This window comes from Salvelinus fontinalis, chromosome 2 (assembly GCF_029448725.1).
Source record: "Salvelinus fontinalis isolate EN_2023a chromosome 2, ASM2944872v1, whole genome shotgun sequence".
NCBI classification, from domain to species: Eukaryota; Metazoa; Chordata; class Actinopteri; order Salmoniformes; family Salmonidae; genus Salvelinus; species Salvelinus fontinalis.
The window spans coordinates 17352467-17369731 of record NC_074666.1 but is presented as its reverse complement, the minus strand read 5'-3'; the positions used below and the strand labels follow the sequence as shown (position 1 = coordinate 17369731).

General features: G+C 46.7%; 1 protein-coding gene across 3 annotated transcripts in view; it reads left to right on the top strand.

Annotated features, from left to right (window-relative positions):
- Positions 1-17265, top strand: part of rab27b (RAB27B, member RAS oncogene family) — a 70208-nt gene that overhangs the window by 11707 nt on the left and 41236 nt on the right. Inside the window, exon 1 of one of the 3 annotated variants that reach the window (XM_055865190.1) lies at positions 9354-9443. The exons of the other annotated variants lie outside the window; for them this stretch is intronic. The gene's annotated coding sequence lies outside the window, so the exon portion shown is untranslated. Of the gene's footprint in view, positions 1-9353; positions 9444-17265 lie in introns of those variants that run through there. 3 annotated transcript variants of the gene reach the window in all.

Sequence of the window (17265 nt, the reverse complement as noted above, 5' to 3'; positions counted from 1 at the left end):
GACACATCCAGAGGGTAAATGATGAGAGACAGAGAGAGTGTGTGTGAGACATATCGAGGGTAAATGATGAGAGACAGAGACAGAGAGAGTGTGAGACACATCCAGAGGGTAAATGATGAGAGACAGAGACAGAGAGTGTGTGGGACACATCCAGAGGGTAAATGATGAGAGACAGAGACAGAGAGAGTGTGTGGGACACATCCAGAGGGTAAATGATGAGAGACAGAGAGAGTGTGTGAGACACATCCAGAGGGTAAATGATGAGAGACAGAGACAGAGAGAGTGTGTGTGGGACACATCCAGAGGGTAAATGATGAGAGACAGAGACAGAGAGTGTGTGGGACACATCCAGAGGGTAAATGATGAGAGACAGAGACAGAGACAGAGAGAGTGTGTGAGACACATCCAGAGGGTAAATGATGAGAGACAGAGAGAGAGAGTGAGTGTGTGAGACACATCCAGAGGGTAAATGATCAGAGACAGAGAGAGTGTGTGTGAGACACATCCAGAGGGTAAATGATGAGAGACAGAGACAGAGAGAGTGTGTGAGACACATCCAGAGGGTAAATGATGAGAGACAGAGAGAGAGAGAGTGTGAGACACATCCAGAGGGTAAATGATGAGAGACAGAGAGAGTGTGTGTGAGACACATCCAGAGGGTAAATGATGAGAGACAGAGACAGAGAGTGTGTGAGACACATCCAGAGGGTAAATGATGAGAGACAGAGACAGAGAGAGAGTGTGAGACACATCCAGAGGGTAAATGATGAGAGACAGAGACAGAGAGTGTGTGTGAGACACATCCAGAGGGTAAATGATGAGAGACAGAGAGAGTGTGTGTGAGACACATCCAGAGGGTAAATGATGAGAGACAGAGACAGAGAGTGTGTGTGAGACACATCCAGAGGGTAAATGATGAGAGACAGAGACAGTGAGAGTGTGTGAGACACATCCAGAGGGTAAATGATGAGAGACAGAGACAGAGAGAGTGTGTGAGACACATCCAGAGGGTAAATGATGAGACACACAGAGAGAGAGAGAGTGTGTGAGACACATCCAGAGGGTAAATGATGAGTGCCATTGTCTGTCTGAACTTAACTATTCCCAGCCAACCAACCTCTGGTGTGATGAGCAGCCCCCAACCCTCAACCAACCTCTGGTGTGATGAGCAGCCCCCAACCCCCAACCCCCAACCAACCTCTGGTGTAATGAGCAGCCCCCAACCCCCAACCCCCAACCAACCTCTGGTGTAATGAGCAGCCCCCAACCCCCAACCAACCTCTGGTGTAATGAGCAGCCCCCAACCCCCAACCAACCTCTGGTGTGATGAGCAGCCCCCAACCCCCAACCAACCTCTAATGTGATGAGCAGCCCCCAACCCTCAACCAACCTCTGGTGTGATGAGCAGCCCCCAACCCCCAACCCCCAACCAACCTCTGGTGTAATGAGCAGCCCCCAACCCCCAACCCCCAACCAACCTCTGGTGTAATGAGCAGCCCCCAACCCCCAACCAACCTCTGGTGTAATGAGCAGCCCCCAACCCCCAACCAACCTCTGGTGTGATGAGCAGCCCCCAACCCCCAACCAACCTCTGGTGTGATGAGCAGCCCCCAACCCCCAACCAACCTCTAATGTGATGAGCAGCCCCCAACCCTCAACCAACCTCTGGTGTGATGAGCAGCCCCCAACCCCCAACCCCCAACCAACCTCTGGTGTAATGAGCAGCCCCCAACCCCCAACCCCCAACCAACCTCTGGTGTAATGAGCAGCCCCCAACCCCCAACCAACCTCTGGTGTAATGAGCAGCCCCCAACCCCCAACCAACCTCTGGTGTGATGAGCAGCCCCCAACCCCCAACCAACCTCTGGTGTAATGAGCAGCCCCCAACCCCCAACCAACCTCTGGTGTGATGAGCAGCCCCCAACCCCCAACCAACCTCTGGTGTGATGAGCAGCCCCCAACCCCCAACCCCCAACCAACCTCTGGTGTAATGAGCAGCCCCCAACCCCCAACCCTCAACCAACCTCTGGTGTGATGAGCAGCCCCCAACCCCCAACCAACCTCTGGTGTGATGAGCAGCCCCCAACCCTCAACCCCCAACCAACCTCTGGTGTGATGAGCAGCCCCCAACCCCCAACCAACCTCTGGTGTGATGAGCAGCCCCCAACCCTCAACCAACCTCTGGTGTAATGAGCAGCCCCCAACCCTCAACCAACCTCTGGTGTAATGAGCAGCCCCCAACCCTCAACCAACCTCTGGTGTGATGAGCAGCCCCCAACCCCCAACCAACCTCTGGTGTAATGAGCAGCCCCCAACCCCCAACCCCCAACCAACCTCTGGTGTAATGAGCAGCCCCCAACCCCCAACCCTCAACCAACCTCTGGTGTAATGAGCAGCCCCCAACCCCCAACCAACCTCTGGTGTGATGAGCAGCCCCCAACCCCCAACCAACCTCTGGTGTAATGAGCAGCCCCCAACCCCCAACCCTCAACCAACCTCTGGTGTGATGAGCAGCCCCCAACCCCCAACCAACCTCTGGTGTGATGAGCAGCCCCCAACCCTCAACCCCCAACCAACCTCTGGTGTGATGAGCAGCCCCCAACCCCCAACCAACCTCTGGTGTGATGAGCAGCCCCCAACCCTCAACCAACCTCTGGTGTAATGAGCAGCCCCCAACCCTCAACCAACCTCTGGTGTGATGAGCAGCCCCCAACCCTCAACCAACCTCTGGTGTAATGAGCAGCCCCCAACCCTCAACCAACCTCTGGTGTAATGAGCAGCCCCCAACCCTCAACCAACCTCTGGTGTGATGAGCAGCCCCCAACCCTCAACCAACCTCTGGTGTGATGAGCAGCCCCCAACCCTCAACCAACCTCTGGTGTGATGAGCAGCCCCCAACCCTCAACCAACCTCTGGTGTGATGAGCAGCCCCCAACCCCCAACCAACCTCTGGTGTAATGAGCAGCCCCCAACCCTCAACCAACCTCTGGTGTGATGAGCAGCCCCAAACCCGCAACCAACCTCTGGTGTGATGAGCAGCCCCCAACCCCCAACCCCCAACCAACCTCTGGTGTGATGAGCAGCCCCCAACCCCCAACCAACCTCTGGTGTGATGAGCAGCCCCCAACCCTCAACCAACCTCTGGTGTGATGAGCAGCTCCCAACCCTCAACCAACCTCTGGTGTGATGAGCAGCCCCCAACCCTCAACCCTCAACCAACCTCTGGTGTGATGAGCAGCCCCCAACCCCCAACCAACCTCTGGTGTGATGAGCAGCCCCCAACCCCCAACCAACCTTTGGTGTGATGAGCAGCCCACAACCCCCAACCCCCAACCCCCATCCAACCCCTGGTGTGATGAGCAGCTCCCAACCCCCAACCAACCTCTGGTGTAATGAGCAGCCCCCAACCCCCAACCTCCAACCCCCAACCAACCTCTGGTGTGATGAGCAGCCCCCAACCCCCAACCCTCAACCAACCGCTGGTGTGATGGGCAGCCCCCAACCCTCAACCAACCTCTGGTGTGATGAGCAGCCCCCAACCCCCAATCCCCAACCAACCTCTGGTGTGATGAGCAGCCCTCAACCCCCAACCCCCAACCAACCTCTGGTGTGATGAGCAGCCCCCAACCCCCAACCCCCAACCAACCTCTGGTGTAATGAGCAGCTCCCAACCCCCAACCAACCTCTGGTGTGATGAGCAGCCCCCAACCCCCAACCCTCAACCAACCTCTGGTGTGATGAGCAGCCCCCAACCCCCAACCCCCAACCAACCTCTGGTGTGATGAGCAGCCCCCAACCCCCAACCCTCAACCAACCTCTGGTGTGATGAGCAGCCCCCAACCCCCAACCAACCCCTGGTGTGATGGGCAGCCCCCAACCCTCAACCAACCTCTGGTGTGATGGGCAGCCCCCAACCCCCAACCAACCTCTGGTGTGATGAGCAGCCCCCAACCCCCAACCCTCAACCAACCTCTGGTGTGATGAGCAGCCCCCAGCCCCCAACCCTCAACCAACCTCTGGTGTAATGAGCAGCCCCCAACCCTCAACCAACCTCTGGTGTGATGAGCAGCCCACAACCCCCAACCCCCAACCAACCTCTGGTGTAATGAGCAGCCCCCAACCCTCAACCAACCTCTGGTGTGATGAGCAGCCCCCAACCCCCAACCAACCTCTGGTGTGATGAGCAGCCCCCAACCCTCAACCAACCTCTGGTGTGATGAGCAGCCCCCAACCCCCAACCCCCAACCCCCAACCAACCCCTGGTGTGATGGGCAGCCCCCAACCCTCAACCAACCTCTGGTGTGATGGGCAGCCCCCAACCCCCAACCAACCTCTGGTGTGATGAGCAGCCCCCAACCCCCAACCCTCAACCAACCTCTGGTGTGATGAGCAGCCCCCAGCCCCCAACCCTCAACCAACCTCTGGTGTAATGAGCAGCCACCAACCCTCAACCAACCTCTGGTGTGATGAGCAGCCCACAACCCCCAACCCCCAACCAACCTCTGGTGTAATGAGCAGCCCCCAACCAACCTCTGGTGTGATGAGCAGCCCCCAACCCCCAACCAAACTCTGGTGTGATGAGCAGCCCCCAACCCCCAACCAACCTCTGGTGTGATGAGCAGCCCCCAACCCCCAACCAACCTCTGGTGTGATGAGCAGCCCTCAACCCCCAACCCTCAACCAACCTCTGGTGTAATGAGCAGCCCCCAACCCCCAACCAACCTCTGGTGTGATGAGCAGCCCCCAACCCCCAACCCCCAACCAACCTCTTGTGTGATGAGCAGCCCCCAACCCCCAACCAACCTCTGGTGTGATGAGCAGCCCCCAACCCTCAACCCCCAACCAACCTCTGGTGTGATGAGCAGCCCCCAACCCTCAACCAACCTCTGGTGTAATGAGCAGCCCCCAACCCCCAACCCCCAACCAACCTCTGGTGTGATGAGCAGCCCCCAACCCTCAACCAACCTCTGGTGTAATGAGCAGCCCCCAACCCCCAACCCCCAACCAACCTCTGGTGTGATGAGCAGCCCCCAACCCTCAACCAACCTCTGGTGTAATGAGCAGCCCCCAACCCCCAACCCCCAACCAACCTCTGGTGTGATGAGCAGCCCCCAACCCTCAACCAACCTCTGGTGTAATGAGCAACCCCCAACCCCCAACCAACCTCTGGTGTGATGAGCAGCCCCCAACCCTCAACCAACCTCTGGTGTAATGAGCAGCCCCCAAACCCCAACCCCCAACCAACCTCTGGTGTAATGAGCAGCCCCCAACCCTCAACCAACCTCTGGTGTAATGAGCAGCCCCCAACCCCCAACCAACCTCTGGTGTAATGAGCAGCCCCCAACCCACAACCAACCACTGGTGTAATGAGCAGCCCCCAACCCTCAACCAACCTCTGGTGTAATGAGCTGCCCCCAACCCCCAACCAACCTCTGGTGTAATGAGCAACCTCCAACCCCCAACCAACCTCTGTGTCACTAGTGATGTCAGACTCGTCAACCAGAGAGATGTCACTATGGGTGTGATGTCAGACTTGCCAACCTGAGAGACGTCACTATGTGTGTGATGTCAGACTTGCCAACCAGAGAGATGTCACTATGGGTGTGATGTCAGTAGAGATGTCAGACTTGCCAACCAGAGAGACGTCACTATGGGTGTGATGTCAGACTTGCCAACCAGAGAGATGTCACTATGGGTGTGATGTCAGACTTGCCAACCAGAGAGATGTCACTATGGGTGTGATGTCAGACTTGCCAACCAGAGAGACGTCACTATGGGTGTGAAGTCAGACTTGCCACCCAGAGAGACGTCACTATGGGTGTGATGTCAGACTTGCCAACCAGAGAGACGTCACTATGGGTGTGAAGTCAGACTTGCCAACCAGAGAGATGTCACTATGGGTGTGATGTCAGTAGTGATGTCAGACTTGCCAACCAGAGAGATGTCACTATGGGTGTGATGTCAGTAGTGATGTCAGACTTGCCAACCAGAGAGATGTCTCTATGGGTGTGATGTCAGTAGTGATGTCAGACTTGCCAACCAGAGAGATGTCACTATGGGTGTGATGTCAGTAGTGATGTCAGACTTGCCAACCAGAGAGATGTCACTATGGGTGTGATGTCAGACTTGCCAACCTGAGAGACGTCACTATGGGTGTGATGTCAGACTTGCCAACCAGAGAGACGTCACTATGGGTGTGATGTCAGTAGTGATGTCAGACTTGCCAACCTGAGAGACGTCACTATGGGTGTGATGTCAGACTTGCCAACCAGAGAGATGTCACTATGGGTGTGATGTCAGTAGTGATGTCAGACTTGCCAACCTGAGAGACGTCACTATGGGTGTGATGTCAGTAGTGATGTCAGACTTGCCAACCTGAGAGACGTCACTATGGGTGTGATGTCAGACTTGCCAACCATAGAGATGTCACTATGGGTGTGATGTCGGTAGTGATGTCAGACTTGCCAACCAGAGAGATGTCACTATGGGTGTGATGTCGGTAGTGATGTCAGACTTGCCAACCAGAGAGATGTCACTATGGGTGTGATGTCAGTAGTGATGTCAGACTTGCCAACCAGAGAGATGTCACTATGGGTGTGATGTCGGTAGTGATGTCAGACTTGCCAACCAGAGAGATGTCACTATGGGTGTGATGTCAGTAGTGATGTCAGACTTGCCAACCAGAGAGATGTCACTATGGGTGTGATGTCAGTAGTGATGTCAGACTTGCCAACCAGAGAGATGTGCTCTATAAGGATCTATGTTATACTGATCACACTATAAGGTTACACTGATCACACTGTAAGGCTCTACTGATCACACTATAATGCTCACTGATTACACTATAAGGATCTACTGATCACACTATAAGGCTCTATGTTACACTGATCACACTATAAGGCTCTACTGATCACACTATAAGGATCTACTGATCACACTATAAGGATCTACTGATCACACTATAATGCTCACTGATTACACTATAAGGATCTACTGATCACACTATAAGGATCTACTGATCACACTATAAGGTTCTACTGATCACACTATAAGGCTCTACTGATCACACTATAATGCTCACTGATTACACTATAAGGCTCTATGTTATACTGATCACACTGTACGTTTTTGTGGGTGTAGATATGATTGTCCTTCTTCGATAGAGCGATGTGTTTCAGCGATGTTCCTATTCACGGCTCCCATTGCTAAATATACAAGCACACACATTAGCTTCAGTCTCTCAAAGGTCAGTCTCTCTCAGGTCAGGCTATCTGGCTGACAGCCCTGTGACTCAAACTCAGATCAGGCTATCTGGCTGACAACCCTGTGTCTCATACTCAGGTCAGGCTATCTGGCTGACAGCCCTGTGTCTCATACTCAGGTCAGGCTATCTGGCTGACAACCCTGTGTCTCATACTCAGGTCAGGCTATCTAGCTGACAGCCCTGTGTCTCATACTCAGGTCAGGCTATCTAGTTGGAAACCCTGTGTCTCAAACTCAGGTCAGGCTATCTAGTTGGAAACCCTGTGTCTCAAACTCAGGTCAGAATACCAAGTTGACAGTAAATGCTAGAGTGGGGAAATCAGACTAGAAAAACATCAAGGAAAATAATATTGACAATCGGACAGTATTTCCCTGTTCTTTCGCTGAGCCGTAACTATGGAAACCATGCATGACAAGGCAGAGAAGAGAGGGAAACGATTGTGTGTTTCTTCTTCCTCTGACAGGTACAGTACTTGACATGGAAACAGGAAGAGCCCCTGCCCTAGTTAATCCCAGATCATTCTCTGGTAAAACTAACCCACTTCCTCCATCACTTTCCTGTCTGATATACGCTCTCTCTGTTCCCCCAGGCAGAGCATGGCCTGCAGCACTATGCACCACTTACAGATAACGAGATAGTTCTGTGTCTCTCTGTTTCTCTGTGTCTGTCTCTCTCTTTCTGTGTGTCTCTCTGTTTCTCTCTCTCTCTCTTTCTGTGTGTCTCCCTGTTTCTCTGTCTCGCTCTCTGTTTCTCTGTGTCTGTCTCTCTCTTTCTGTGTGTCTCTCTGTTTCTCTGTCTCGCTCTCTGTTTCTCTGTGTCTGTCTCTCTCTTTCTGTGTGTCTCTCTGTTTCTCTGTCTCGCTCTCTGTGTGTCTCTCTCAATTCAATCCAAGGGGCTTTATTGGCATGGGAAACATGTGTTAACATTGCCAAAGCAAGTGAGGTAGATAATATACAAAAGTGAAATAAACAATACAAATTAACAGTAAACATTACACTCACAGAAGTTCCTAAAGAATAAAGACATTACAAATGTTATATAATGTATATTTACAGTGTTGTAATGATGTGCAAATGGTTAAAGTACAAAAGGGAAAATAAATAAGCATAAATATGGGTTGTATTTACAATGGTGTTTGTTCTTCACTGGTTGCCCTTTTCTTGTGGCAACAGGTCACAAATCTTGCTGCTGTGATGTCACACTGTGGTATTTCACCCAGTAGTAATGGGAGTTTATCAAAATTGGGTTTCTTTTCGAATTCTTTGTGGGTCTGTGTAATCTGAGGAGAATATGTGTCTCTAATATGGTCATACGTTGGGCAGGAGGTTAGGAAGTGCAGCTCAGTTTCCACCTCATTTTGTGGGCAGTGAGCACATAGCCTGTCTTCTCTTGAGAGCCATGTCTGCCTACTGCGGCCTTTCTCAATAGCAAGGCTATGCTCACTGAGTCTGTACATAGTCAAAGCTTTCCTTAAGTTTGGGTCAGTCACAGTGGTCAGGTATTCTGCCACTGTGTACTCTCTGTTTAGGGCCAAATAGCATTCTAGTTTGCTCTGTTTTTTTGTAAATTCTTTCCAATGTGTCAAGTAATTATCTTTTTGTTTTCTCATGATTTGGTTGGGTCTAATTGTGTTGCTGTCCTGGGGCTCTGTGGGGTGTGTTTGTTGTTTGTGAACAGAGCCCCAGGACCAGCTTGCTTAGGACCCACCCCCTGGCCTCTCTCTCTGTCTTTCTGTCTCTCTCTCTCTCTGTCTCTCTGTTTCTCTGTGTCTCTCTCTCTCTCTCTCTCTCTCTCTCTGTGTCTCTCTCTCTCTGTTTCACTCTCTCTCTCTCTATGTCTCTCTCTCTCTCTCTCTCTCTCTCTCTCTCTCTCTCTCTGTCTCTCTAAAGGCGTCAGCATGCTTCAGTGTGGCTGGCTCCTAGCCAAAGCCGGCAAAATTCCTTAAAACACATTCGCTTGAAAAACTGGGAAAAAAGCAGCAATCGTACAGAGAGAGAGAGTCAAACTACAGCATGACCATAGTGGGTTTACCCTGCAGCCGTGGGTGTGGCCTACAGAGCCTGCTGCTACAGCTGGTTGCTAGGTCAGTCAGCTGGCTCACTGTACAGGGCTGAGGGTTGGAAGATAAGGAGCTACTGCTGCTACTGGGGTTAATACGGAAGGGCACAGAGTTAAAACGGTAAGGATGACCCTGTTAACTCTCTCTGGCTTCACTGGAAGGACCTTGTCAGGGGAGAGAGGGTGGCTGTAACAGATTCAAAACTTTAAACCTGTCATAGAAGGTTTAAGTAGAGAGGAGAGTTTTAGAATGTGAAGTATATGGTTTGGGAAGAGAGTTTTAGAATGTGAAGTATATAATTTGGGAGGAGAGTTTTAGAATGTGAAGTATATAGTTTGGGAAGAGAGTTTTAGAATGTGAAGTATATCGTTTGGGAAGAGAGTTTTAGAATGTGAAGTATATAGTTTGGGAGGAGAGTTTTAGAATGTGAAGTATATAGTTTGGGAAGAGAGTTTTAGAATGTGAAGTATATAGTTTGGGAAGAGAGTTTTAGAATGTGAAGTATATAGTTTGGGAAGAGAGTTTTAGAATGTGAAGTATATAATTTGGGAGGAGAGTTTTAGAATGTGAAGTATATAGTTTGGGAAGAGAGTTTTAGAATGTGAAGTATATCGTTTGGGAAGAGAGTTTTAGAATGTGAAGTATATAGTTTGGGAGGAGAGTTTTAGAATGTGAAGTATATAGTTTGGGAAGAGAGTTTTAGAATGTGAAGTATATAGTTTGGGAAGAGAGTTTTAGAATGTGAAGTATATGGTTTGGGAAGAGAGTTTTAGAATGTGAAGTATATAGTTTGGGAAGAGAGTTTTAGAATGTGAAGTATATGGTTTGGGAAGAGAGTTTTAGAATGTGAAGTATATAGTTTGGGAAGAGAGTTTTAGAATGTGAAGTATATGGTTTGGGAAGAGAGTTTTAGAATGTGAAGTATATAGTTTGGGAAGAGAGTTTTAGAATGTGAAGTATATAGTTTGGGAAGAGAGTTTTAGAATGTGAAGTATATAGTTTGGGAGGAGAGTTTTAGAATGTGAAGTATATAGTTTGGGAGGAGAGGTTCCGAGAGGTTAGACTGTGAGATCTGGGCTGTGGTTTGGGACTGAATCATTTGTAGTAGGGATGAATGTAATCACACCTTAACTCCACAACTGTTTAACTTAACTCTTGATAAAATAGTGTTCGGTAATAGCACAGTATCTTCTGTTGCCTATGGCGGTTATTTCCCTCCCTTTTCTCTGCTACGCCATCATCCTGATCGTTGTGTGAGGACAGTGGATACCTCCTCGGATGGTTTTCTTCTTATGGGAACCTACACCACAGATGCTGACGGCATTTCTTCATTGAAACACTTGTTGGTTAGGGTGACTGCTTCGTTGTTCTGTTGAGTTTACATGTATTTGATGGATGTATTCAGTCCTGTACTTGATTATACAAATATGTTTGTTTAAGTAGTGGCTGTTAGCAGGTTTGGGTGCCTCTCCGCTTCGGGAAACTTTGTGTAAGGATAATATTAATTTGACCAGATCATGGAGCCAACACAAACACTCTGTGTCAAATGGTACCATGAAATACTGTAGCCTACCATGAAATACTGTAGCCTACCATGAAATACTGTAGCCTACCATGACATACTGTAATCTACCATGAACTCCTGTAGCCTACCATGAAATACTGTAATCTACCATGAACTCCTGTAGCATACCATGAAATACTGTAGCCTACCATGAAATACTGTAATCTACCATGAACTCCTGTAGCCTACCATGAAATACTGTAGCCTACCATGAAATACTGTAGCCTACCATGAAATACTGTAGCCTACCATGAAATACCGTAGTCTACCATGAAATAATGTAGCCTACCATGAAATACCGTAGTCTACCATGAAATACCGTAGTCTACCATGAAATACTGTAGCCTACCATGAAATACTGTAGCCTACCATGAAATACTGTAGCCTACCATGAAATACTGTAGCCTACCATGAAATACTGTAATCTACCATGAACTCCTGTAGCATACCATGAAATACTGTAGCCTACCATGAAATACCGTAGTCTACCATGAAATAATGTAGCCTACCATGAAATACCGTAGTCTACCATGAAATACCGTAGTCTACCATGAAATACTGTAGCCTACCATGAAATACTGTAGCCTACCATGAAATACTGTAGCCTACCATGAAAAACTGTAGCCTACCATGAAATACTGTAGCCTACCATGACATACTGTAGCCTACCATGAAATACTGTAGCCTACCATGAAATACTGTAGCCTACCATGACATACTGTAGCCTACCATGAAATACTGTAGCCTACCATGAAATACTGTAGCCTACCATGAAATACTGTAGCCTACCATGAAATACTGTAGTCTACCATGACATACTGTAGTCTACCATTAAATACTATAGTCTACCATGAAATACTGTAGCCTACCATGAAATACTGTAGTCTACCATGAAATACTGTAGCCCACCATGAAATACTGTAGTCTACCATGAAATACTGTAGCCTACCATGACATACTGTAGCCTACCATGAAATACTGTAGCCTACCATGAAATACTGTAGCCTACCATGAACTCCTGTAGCCTACCATGAAATACTTTAGCCTACCATGAAATACTGTAGCCTACCATGAAATACTGTAGGCTACCATGAAATACTGTAGCCTGCCATGAAATACTGTAGTCTACCATGACATACTGTAGTCTACCATGAAATACTATAGTCTACCATGAAATACTGTAGCCTACCATGAAACACTGTAGTCTACCATGAAATACTGTAGCCTACCATGAAATACGGTAGCCTACCATGAAATACTGTAGCCTACCATTAAATGTTGTAGTCTACCATGACATACTGTAGTCTACCATGACATACTGTAGTCTACCATGAAATACTGTAGCCTACCATGAAATACTGTAGCCTACCATGAAATACTGTAGCCTACCATGACATACTGTAGTCTACCATGACATACTGTAGTCTACCATGAAATACTGTAGCCTACCATGAAACACTGTAGTCTACCATGAAATACTGTAGCCCACCATGAAATACTGTAGCCTACCATGAAATACTGTAGCCTACCATGAAATGTTGTAGTCTACCATGAAATACTGTAGTCTACCATGACATACTGTAGTCTACCATGAAATACTGTAGCCTACCATGAAATACTTTAGCCTACCATGAATTACTGTAGTCTACCATGAAATACTGTAGCCTACCATGAAATACTGTAGTCTACCATGAAATACTGTAGCCTACCATGAAATGTTGTAGTCTACCACGAAATGCTGTAGTCTACCATGAAATACTGTAGCCTACCATGAAATACTGTAGCCTACCATGAAATACTGTAGCCTACCATGAAATACTGTAGCCCACCATGAAATACTGTAGTCTACCATGAAATACTGTAGCCTACCATGAAATACTGTAGCCTACCATGAAATACTGTAGCCTACCATGAAATACTGTAGTCTACCATGACATACTGTAGTCTACCATGAAATACTGTAGCCTACCATGAAATGTTTAGTCTACCATGAAACACTGTAGTCTACCATGAAATACTGTAGCCCACCATGAAATACTGTAGTCTACCATTAAATACTGTAGCCTACCATGACATACTGTAGTCTACCATGAAATACTGTAGCCTACCATGAAATACTGTAGCCTACCATGAACTCCTGTAGCCTACCATGAAATACTTTAGCCTACCATGAAATACTGTAGCCTACCATGAAATACTGTAGCCTACCATGAAATGCTTTAGCCTACCATGAAATACTGTAGTCTACCATGACATACTGTAGTCTACCATGAAATACTGTAGTCTACCATGAAATACTGTAGCCTACCATGAAACACTGTAGTCTACCATGAAATACTGTAGCCCACCATGAAATACTGTAGCCTACCATGAAATACTGTAGCCTACCATGAAATGTTGTAGTCTACCATGAAATACTGTAGTCTACCATGACATACTGTAGCCTACCATGAAATACTGTAGCCTACCATGAAATACTGTAGCCTACCATGAAATACTGTAGCCTACCATGAAATACTGTAGCCTACCATGACATACTGTAGCCTACCATGACATACTGTAGTCTACCATGACATACTGTAGTCTACCATGGAATACTGTAGTCTACCATGAAATACTGTAGCCCACCATGAAATACTGTAGCCTACCATGAAATACTGTAGCCTACCATGAAATGTTGTAGTCTACCATGAAATACTGTAGTCTACCATGACATACTGTAGTCTACCATGAAATACTGTAGCCTACCATGAAATACTTTAGCCTACCATGAAATACTGTAGTCTACCATGAAATACTGTAGCCTACCATGAAATACTGTAGTCTACCATGAAATACTGTAGCCTACCATGAAATACTGTAGCCTACCATGAAATACTGTAGCCTGCCATGAAATGTTGTAGTCTACCATGAAATGCTGTAGTCTACCATGAAATACTGTAGCCTACCATGAAATACTGTAGCCTACCATGAAATACTGTAGCCTACCATGAAATACTGTAGCCTACCATGACATACTGTAGTCTACCATGAAATACTGTAGTCTACCATGACATACTGTAGTCTACCATGAAATGTTGTAGTCTACCATGAAATGCTGTAGTCTACCATGAAATACTGTAGCCTACCATGAAATGTTTAGTCTACCATGAAATACTGTAGCCTACCATGAAATGCTGTAGTCTACCATGAAATACTGTAGTCTACCATGAAATAATGTAGCCTACCATGAAATGTTTAGTCTACCATGAAATACCGTAGTCTACCACGAAATACTGTAGCCTACCATGAAATGTTGTAGTCTACCATGAAATGCTGTACTCTACCATGAAATACTGTAGTCTACCCGGAAATGTTTAGTCTACCATGAAATACTGTAGCCTACCATGTACTGCTGTAGTCTACCATGAAATACTGTAGTCTACCATGAAATAATGTAGCCTACCATGAAATGTTGTAGTCTACCATGAAATACTGTAGTCTACCATGACATACTGTAGTCTACCATGAAATACTGTAGCCTACCATGAAATACTTTAGCCTACCATGAAATACTGTAGTCTACCATGAAATACTGTAGCCTACCATGAAATACTGTAGTCTACCATGAAATACTGTAGCCTACCATGAAATACTGTAGCCTACCATGAAATACTGTAGCCTGCCATGAAATGTTGTAGTCTACCATGAAATGCTGTAGTCTACCATGAAATACTGTAGCCTACCATGAAATACTGTAGCCTACCATGAAATACTGTAGCCTACCATGAAATACTGTAGCCTACCATGACATACTGTAGTCTACCATGAAATACTGTAGTCTACCATGACATACTGTAGTCTACCATGAAATGTTGTAGTCTACCATGAAATGCTGTAGTCTACCATGAAATACTGTAGCCTACCATGAAATGTTTAGTCTACCATGAAATACTGTAGCCTACCATGAAATGCTGTAGTCTACCATGAAATACTGTAGTCTACCATGAAATAATGTAGCCTACCATGAAATGTTTAGTCTACCATGAAATACCGTAGTCTACCACGAAATACTGTAGCCTACCATGAAATGTTGTAGTCTACCATGAAATGCTGTACTCTACCATGAAATACTGTAGTCTACCCGGAAATGTTTAGTCTACCATGAAATACTGTAGCCTACCATGTACTGCTGTAGTCTACCATGAAATACTGTAGTCTACCATGAAATAATGTAGCCTACCATGAAATGTTTAGTCTACCATGAAATACTGTAGCCTACCATGAAATGCCGTAGCCTACCATGAAATACTGTAGTCTACCATGAAATGTTTAGTCTACCATGAAATACTGTAGCCTACCATGAAATACTGTAACCCACCATGACATACTGTAGTCCACCATGACATACTGTAACCCACCATGACATACTGTAGTCCACCATGACATACTGTAGTCCACCATGACATAATGTAGTCCACCATGACATACTGTAGCCTACCATGAAATAATGTAGTCTACCATTTCACCCAATAAATATTAGATTTTTTCTTCATCTTTTATAGTTTCAAATTCTTTGTATTGAATTATCATTTCGGGAAAGAAATATTCTCTTAGGTCTGAGTATCTCTCTCTCTCTCTCTCTCTCTCTCTCTCTCTCTCTCTCTCTCTCTCTCTCTCTCTCTCTCTCTCTCTCTCTCTCTCTCTCTCTCTCTCTCTCTCTCTCTCTCTCTCTCTCTCTCTCTCTCTCTCTCTCCACACACACACACTCTCTCTCTCTCACTCTCTCTCTCTCTCTCTCTCAGGAGCTTTATTGGCATGGGAAACAGGTTTTCCCTATATAGTGCATTACTTTTGACCAAGGTTCTATAGGGCTCTGGTCTAAAGTAGTGCACTATATAGGGAATAGGGTTCCATAGGGCTCTGGTCTAAAGTAGTACACCATATAGGGAATAGGGTGCCATTTGGGAATCGGATTTTCACCTTATTTGTCTGAAAGGGCAGTTTGTTGTGATTCGTTTAAATAGTATTGACATGCAAATGATGTAATTATTTCTAACCCTGTGTTTTCCTCCCCGTTGCTGACGTTGTTTCAGTGCCTGTGTTCGTCTGCTGTTTGACAGACACGCCCTGCAGGGGGGCTGCATGTTGTTTGAAACAAGTTAAATATGGGTGGATCGAGTTATTTTTGTTATTAACCCTTTCAGCAACGTGTATTGCAGTCGCATCACTATATCTGAAATAATTAACCAGATCAAAAATATATATTATTATTTATTTATTTTTCTTTACTCGGTGGGGGGTCTTAACTTAATGATGAGTTAGAATAGTAGAAGACACAAGGTGGAATTCAAACATTGTTTCTCGTATGTCAGTCACTGACAGTCACTCAATTAGCCATGTCAGTCACTGACAGTCACTCAATTAACCATGTCGGTCACTGACAGTCACTCAATTAACCATGTCAGTCACTGACAGTCACTCAATTGACCATGTCAGTCACTGACAGTCACTCAATTAACCATGTCAGTCACTGACAGTCACTCAATTAACCATGTGAGTCACTGACAGTCACTCAATTAACCATGTCGGTCACTGACAGTCACTCAATTAACCATGTCAGTCACTGACAGTCACTCAATTAACCATGTCAGTCACTGACAGTCACTCAATTAACCATGGCAGTCGCTGACAGTCACTCAATTCACCATGTCAGTCACTGACAGTCACTCAATTAGCCATGTCGGTCACTGACAGTCACTCAATTAACCGTGTCGGTCACTGACAGTCACTCAATTAACCATGTCGGTCACTGACAGTCACTCAATTAACCATGGCAGTCACTGACAGTCACTCAATTAACCATGGCAGTCGCTGACAGTCACTCAATTAACCATGTCGGTCACTGACAGTCACTCAATTAACCATGGCAGTCGCTGACAGTCACTCAATTAACCATGTTAGTCACTGACAGTCACTCAATTAGCCATGTCAGTCACTGACAGTCACTCAATTAACCATGTCAGTCACTGACAGTCACTCAATTAACCATGTCAGTCACTGACAGTCACTCAATTAACCATGTCAGTCACTGACAGTCACTCAATTGTCAGCTAACAAAATGTCAGATTGGTAAATTAGTTTAGTTTGCTACTAAACGTGTAATCATGGTCGGGGTGGGGGGGCAACAACATTCCACCTAGGGCCCTGACTGTATACCCGGGTATAGATGTGGGTACGCAGACCCGCGAGTCGCTGCCGCTCCACGTGATGAGTTCAGATTTTTGTGCCCCCCCCCCCCAACTCCCATCAAAGTTACCCCGTCCCTGATTTAAATCATTGAAATGGACAGACACATTTTTTTTTAGGACAGGGAATTATGAACAAATATATATTTGG